This window comes from Mus musculus, chromosome 2 (assembly GCF_000001635.26).
Source record: "Mus musculus strain C57BL/6J chromosome 2, GRCm38.p6 C57BL/6J".
In the NCBI taxonomy this organism is placed as follows: Eukaryota; Metazoa; Chordata; class Mammalia; order Rodentia; family Muridae; genus Mus; species Mus musculus.
The window spans coordinates 84,471,517-84,477,516 of record NC_000068.7 but is presented as its reverse complement, the minus strand read 5'-3'; the positions used below and the strand labels follow the sequence as shown (position 1 = coordinate 84,477,516).

At 44.1% G+C, this 6,000-nt stretch overlaps 1 protein-coding gene across 11 annotated transcripts in view; it reads left to right on the top strand.

Moving 5' to 3' along the window:
* Positions 1–741: 741 nt before the first annotated feature.
* Tfpi (tissue factor pathway inhibitor) overlaps positions 742–6,000 on the top strand; it is a 43,921-nt gene continuing 38,662 nt past the window's right edge. For 2 of the 11 annotated variants that reach the window (NM_001355271.1, NM_001177320.1), the window contains exons 1-2: positions 742–776; positions 3,718–3,818. The gene's annotated coding sequence lies outside the window, so the exon portion shown is untranslated. Of the gene's footprint in view, positions 827–2,495; positions 2,756–3,331; positions 3,575–3,717; positions 3,819–6,000 lie in introns of those variants that run through there. The other 9 variants (NM_001355273.1, NM_001177319.1, XM_030249395.1 and 6 more) reach the window with 8 other exon arrangements.

Below are 6,000 nucleotides of genomic sequence, written 5' to 3'. Positions count from 1 at the left end.
AATATTATATTTACTGAACTTCTCCCTATACCCAAACAAAGTGGCCCACGGAAGTTTTCCCAATAGCTCTCACTCTACAACAGCTCCATCTGTTTCTGATACATCAACAAAAAGACCTTTTGTGTGCTGTGGAGAAACTCTAAGTAAAAGAGGCCTTCCTCCCTTTCATCGTAGGCCAGACACAATTCCCTACATTCGTCTGTTGTTTTCTTCTGTTCCCTTCCTTTGATTCTCTGTAGCTCTCTGCCACTTTGGACAGCTCATTTTGGTGCAACAGTTGTGGCAGTGGGACCAGTCACTGTTACCCTCCTGAATGCACTCTATGGCCACTTTCTCCCACTGGTCCACTCTGTCTCTCTCACCTCAGCTCCTCCCTACTCCTCAATCTTCCTGGAAAACCCTTCGGTTTTACTTTGTAACCAAAATAGTCTGTTTACAGTCCTCTAATAATAATTTTTCAGGTCTCTTCAGGAATGTAGGATGAATTCAAATGTTCCATTGCGGCTGATCAAGTTAAGACTCTCTGCTTCGTGACCAGAGAGGCAGTCCCTCTTCAATGGACCTTGAACCAACCACTCCAGCAACACCCTCCTCAGCAAAAAACAGCTACAACCCCCCTGCCCTGCATTTTTTATACCGTCTCAGAGTTTACAATGATAGTTTCCTGCTGAAAGACTACACTTCCCAGCTTCCCTTGTGGACAATGGAAGTCATTTCCGCCCCTATAAGGGGCCTCATCCTATCTTCTTCTGAAGGCATTTTGGCCATCTGCACACGTGAGTGATAAAGTCCTTCCTCGCTGTGAATAAACATGGTCCCTCCTAAGGTCAGACCAAGCCTATCTGTCTTTCCTTCTTCCATCTCTCTACAGCTGCTTTAAATAATCTAACAGAATCTAACAGTTTGTGCTTTGAGCATGTGTTGTGAGCATGGGTTTCATTCTTGTGTGCGAGGGGATGCAGTAAAGAAACTGCTGACATGATTGTTCCAAGATATGGTTAAGTTTTTATTGTAGGCATAAGAGAGAGAGGAGAGAGAGAGACAGAGAGAAAAAGAGAGAGACAGAGAGAGAGAGAGAGAGAGAGAGAGAGAGAGAGAGAGAGAAAGAATGAACAAACAGCCAGAGGCATCTGGAGGAGTTCATAGCAGAGGGAAAAAGAAGTAGACCGAACATGGCCAGGAGACTTGACATGGCCAGGGCTAGGGAAGCTGGAGAGCAGGGAGATGAGTGGAAATAGTGGGAGATGAAGACTCAAGGACACAGACACACCACACACACACACACACACACACACACACACACACACACACACACACACGTGGGGGGGGGGTGAGAGAGCTTTGAAATTCGTAAAAAGTACTTGTGAGTAGGAGCAGAGGAAGTTTGGAGGCCAGCATGGGCTGTGATATGCAGCCGTAGGTATATGTCAATGGAGCCATCTGTCACTTCTGCCAGAAGTAAGGGAAAGGACAACTTTTGGCCGATGGGAACTGCTTTCAAAAGTTCCGGAGGCATGGTGGCTTTTATTTATCCTCCAGAAATCCTTCTGTGGTCCAGCTTGAGCTCATTTCTGTATATTTGGACAGCTGAGAGAACTAATAGTTCCAGCCTTTTGTTGATGATAAAGGGTGATGTAGTGTCTCTCTTCCGTAGCTGCTTCTTAGGTGGAGAGGGTTGTCCTGGCAGGCTAGGAAAGCTGGAATTCCAGAGTTGCAGGCTGGGATGGGGTGGGTGTGGATGTGGAGGTGGGGGTGGGGGTATGAGTGGGGGTGGGGGACAGGGTCTGGTTTGCTGAGTGAACCTAAAGAGAGAGACAAAGAACAATTACATTGGCTTACCAGTGGCAAGGGATCTTCTGAGCAATGACAGATGGAAGCCCTGAAGTTTGCATGAACTGTTTTAAGCATATAAAAAGAGGTTAAAGGTTTAGATAGAATGACCACTGTCTGTGTTCTGCAAGGAAGTACTCATTGTAGCAAAGCAGTTAACAAAAATCTGTAAACAGTTGGAATAGACCTTTGAGCCTTAGCAAAACAAAGCTTGAAAAGTTATTAGCATAATAGGAGCATGAACATTTATTTATCTGTAATAAGACAGAGATTTCTTGTCAGGGAAGAGAACAAAAGAACAGAGGTGTTTTTTTCACAATGATAAGTGCCTTTATTTAGAAAACAACTAAAGAAAATTAACAATTTTGGGCCTGTGACTATGATGTTTTTAAAAAGTTTAGTAGCCAGTGTTTTACCAGGGCTAGATTCATCAGAACTCCACTGAGTGAACCCTGAAGTCTTCACATCGTATACCATCTTGAAAGTCTCATTTTTCACGCACCTTAAATCATTTTCACATACTTTGAATCCCTTCCTCAGACCTTGGCAAGTTGCATAAACTTTAAACTTTTTTTTTTTTTTTAAAATCTGGAAAACTCTAATACTTTGAGGCATAGGTGTTTGATTAGTGAACAAAGTCACAAAAAAGTAAGCTCTTTTGAATAAAGGAACAGCAGAGAGCAAGTTTTGAGTAACAACACGATGGCTTGAGTTTGCTCTCACACTGAAATCTGTTTTTGTGAGTTTATCTTTCTCAGCAGGAAGCCTGTCAGCGAGGCAAACGTGTCTGTGAGCTTGCCTGTCTCAGCTGGAGACCTGAGCTCTGGAAAAGGCAAGGCCTTAGGAAACGGTCTGACTAAGCAGCTGTGTCCCTGAGAAGGCAAGGCCTTAGGAAACGGTCTGACTAAGCAGCTGTGTCCCTGAGGTGAGAGGCTAAGATTTATCAGATTGCTGCTCCCAATCTGATAAAACACGCAGTCAACATCACCCCAGAGGTCTGAGGGTAAATTTGAGCAGGAAGTATAGACCAAATGGCCTCTGGGCCAATTAAGAATGACAGATTTAACTGCCACCTGAACAGTCAGTATGGTGATCTGTTGTGAGCAGAGGTGAACCGAGTTTTGCAGCCACACACACAGGGCAGCGTTAAGTCTTCAGTTAACCACAGTGGGCAGCAATCAGCCCTCAGCCACCAGACCCAGACGGTCTAAGAGATTTTCCCGTGGAACTTGGGAAAACTACCTTAGAGAGGCAGAGTAGGGCAGAATAGGATCCCACAGTGTCCACAGTTTGGGCAGGACCCAGGCCTCGGGTGAGCCTGGGGCAGTGCTTTGCTCCAGGTGAAGTCTGTGGCCGCCCATCTTCTTTCCTGTTACCAGAAGCTGGGTATTGTTGTCTATTAGGGTAAAAGTTTGACAGACTTCCTGGTAGGCACCAGATAGGGAGAGGGCCGTGGCTAGATAATGGCTAGCTTCCTCACCTATTGACTTTGACACAAAAGCTTCCAGGGGAGAATCCTTACTGAGGGACTGGCTCAACAAGGTCAAGACCTGATGAGGACATGTCACACATAGTTTCACAGTTTCATAGTTTCGGACCAATCAACGGCAAACTGACCAACCCTGAAGTGGGGGAGGAAGACTCTTCGAATGCTTTAAAACCTCAGGACTCGAGAGAAGAGACTGGGGTTTTCGGCTTCCCGAGCAACCTTTACAGAGAATCTTTTTCTCCGTGTGTCTGACGCGTGAGTGTGTTCCCCACCCTAAGTAGATGCTTGCCTTTAACTCCTACTTCTCTCTATTGCTCTTCTGAAATTTCCTGCCTTTAATTTCTTTAACTGCCAGAGAAACGGAACCCAATTAAGACCCTCTAAACTATTATTTTTAGACTGTATCACTTTCGGGACCTGTCTCCGGATTTCTTCTGAAGACGGTATAATTTTGGGACCTCATCTCCAGATCTCATTTAAGGACTACTGACTCATCAAGGTAAGAAACCCAAGGGAGATGGTGGTGGTGGTGCGGTGGAGGTGTGCTGGCCAGTCCAGTTGGCCCAACTACAAGGTGTCCAGGTGCATTGCTCAGTGTCAGTCACGATGTCACCGTCGCTTCTGGGCAGAGGTGCTCATTCGGGAGATGGCACAGAAGCAGGAAGCAGACTTCTGCGTTGGCACTCTTGGTGCCCTGCGGGGGCATTCTGACAAATGCCCTTTTATGGTGCCTGCCCACCCTCACTAGTTGTTATCCCTTGCTCTCATCACAACCTCAAACTGAGAAGAAAGGCCAGATGCAGGGGCACTCCTGTAATCCTAGCCCTCTGAGGCAGAGTGAGGTGGGTCTGTAAGTTTCAGTCAGCCTGGTCTACAGTGAGACTAGCCACCGATAAGAAATGAAGTTGTGGTCCAGATATGCCCTCCCACCCCCGGATTGGTTTCTAAGTCTTCTAAGTCTTGGTTTAACTATAAAATATGCCAGAATATTTCAGATACTTATGAATGTCCTCTTCTCTAGCAGTACACATTGAATAACCACACTGTCGATAAAAGTTTTTTAATCGTTTTTAACATCTCAATTTGTCCATGCTATTTTGTCGCAACTTAAGAGTATTCTCTTTTTTTTTTTTCCCCATGAAGTGATTTCCATTTTTACTTTGTTTGTGTTTTGCTTTTGTTTTTTGAAACAGGGTTTCTCTCTGTATAGCCCTGGCTGTCCTGGAACTCGATCTGTAGACCCAGGCTGGCCTCGAACTCAGAGATCCGCCTGCCTCTGCCTCCCCAAGTGCTGGGATTAAAGGTGTGCGGCCACCACCGCCCGGTCCACTTTTACTTTTTATATTATGAATAAGTGGTTAGAGCCACATGATCTAAAGAGTTTAGCATCTTTATTCCAAGAGGAGCCTTATTTATTTTATAAAACCATTTCTGTCAACTACTTTGTACCTAAAAGAAAAAAAAATAATCCTTAAAATGGCCACAGTTTCAAATATGGACATATTATGACATCAGGGAATTTTATATTGAGCAATTCTCCAGAAAATTACACCCTCTGTAACTAAAGTCAAGACCAAGTCAAACTAAGGCCAAGATTCACTATTGGATTGGTCAGTCTCTCAGGAAGATGATGAACCAGAGCCAGGAGCCATGTGTTTGTGTGCTTTCATTTCTGGTTTGTTTTAAAACTGCTTCATGTTCTAATATTCATTCTTCGGGTCCAAAATGGTTTATTTCATTGCTCCCCATACTTAATTTTTGAGCAGGGGAGTCTTTAAAAATATGATCAGCTGGGCAGTGGTGGCACACGCCTTTAATCCCAGCACTTGGGAGGCAGAGGCAGGCTGATTTCTGAGTTCGAGTCAGACCTGGTCTACAGAGTGAGTTCCAGGACAGCCAGCCAGAGGTATACAGAGAAATCCTGTCTTGGAAAACCAAAAAAGAAAAAAAAAAATCAACTGGGTGTGGCCAGATCTCTGAGTTCAAGGCCAGTCTGGTTTATGGAGTTCTAGGGCAGCCAGGCTACACAGGGAATCCTTACCTTGGAAAATTGAAAAAGTAAAACAGGTCAACTTAGTCTCCCCTTCCTCCTCTGCCTAAGTTCAGTGGGTTAATTTAGACTGCAGTATTTGTGTAACAAGTGCCTTTACTGGTTGCCGCATCTCACTGGCTTGCAACACAGTTAAAGAAAAGAAGACTTGGCTAGGCCTTGTGCACTATATAGTATCAATTATCAATTGTCTCATCACCTTCAACGGCCTCTAACTAAAAATGTTTTTACAAATTGATTAATAGCTTGTTTATGAAAGCACAAACAACAATTGCCTAGTTATATTTTGTTCCTAAAAGAAAAATAACCATGCTAGTTAGAAGCTTAAATTAATGGGGCCAGTTATTAGCCCCTCTTACTTGGACTCAAAACACAGAGGCAGGATATTTCAAGATTGGCTACCTCAGCATGAATTCAGGCTCTTTCCAGAACATTCTCATCATTTACAGTAAATCAATGTACTTAGAGCTGTCTTTCTTAACATCATGTGGCAGCTGTTTGAGTCACAGGTATGACATCATAGGATAAGTTAAAGGCGACTCTGAGTGGATCTTTCTATATAGTGAAATTAGATGAAGGAACATTTAGAAAAAGCCCCCTATCTTCTACCCAGCAAGATACATCACACAGA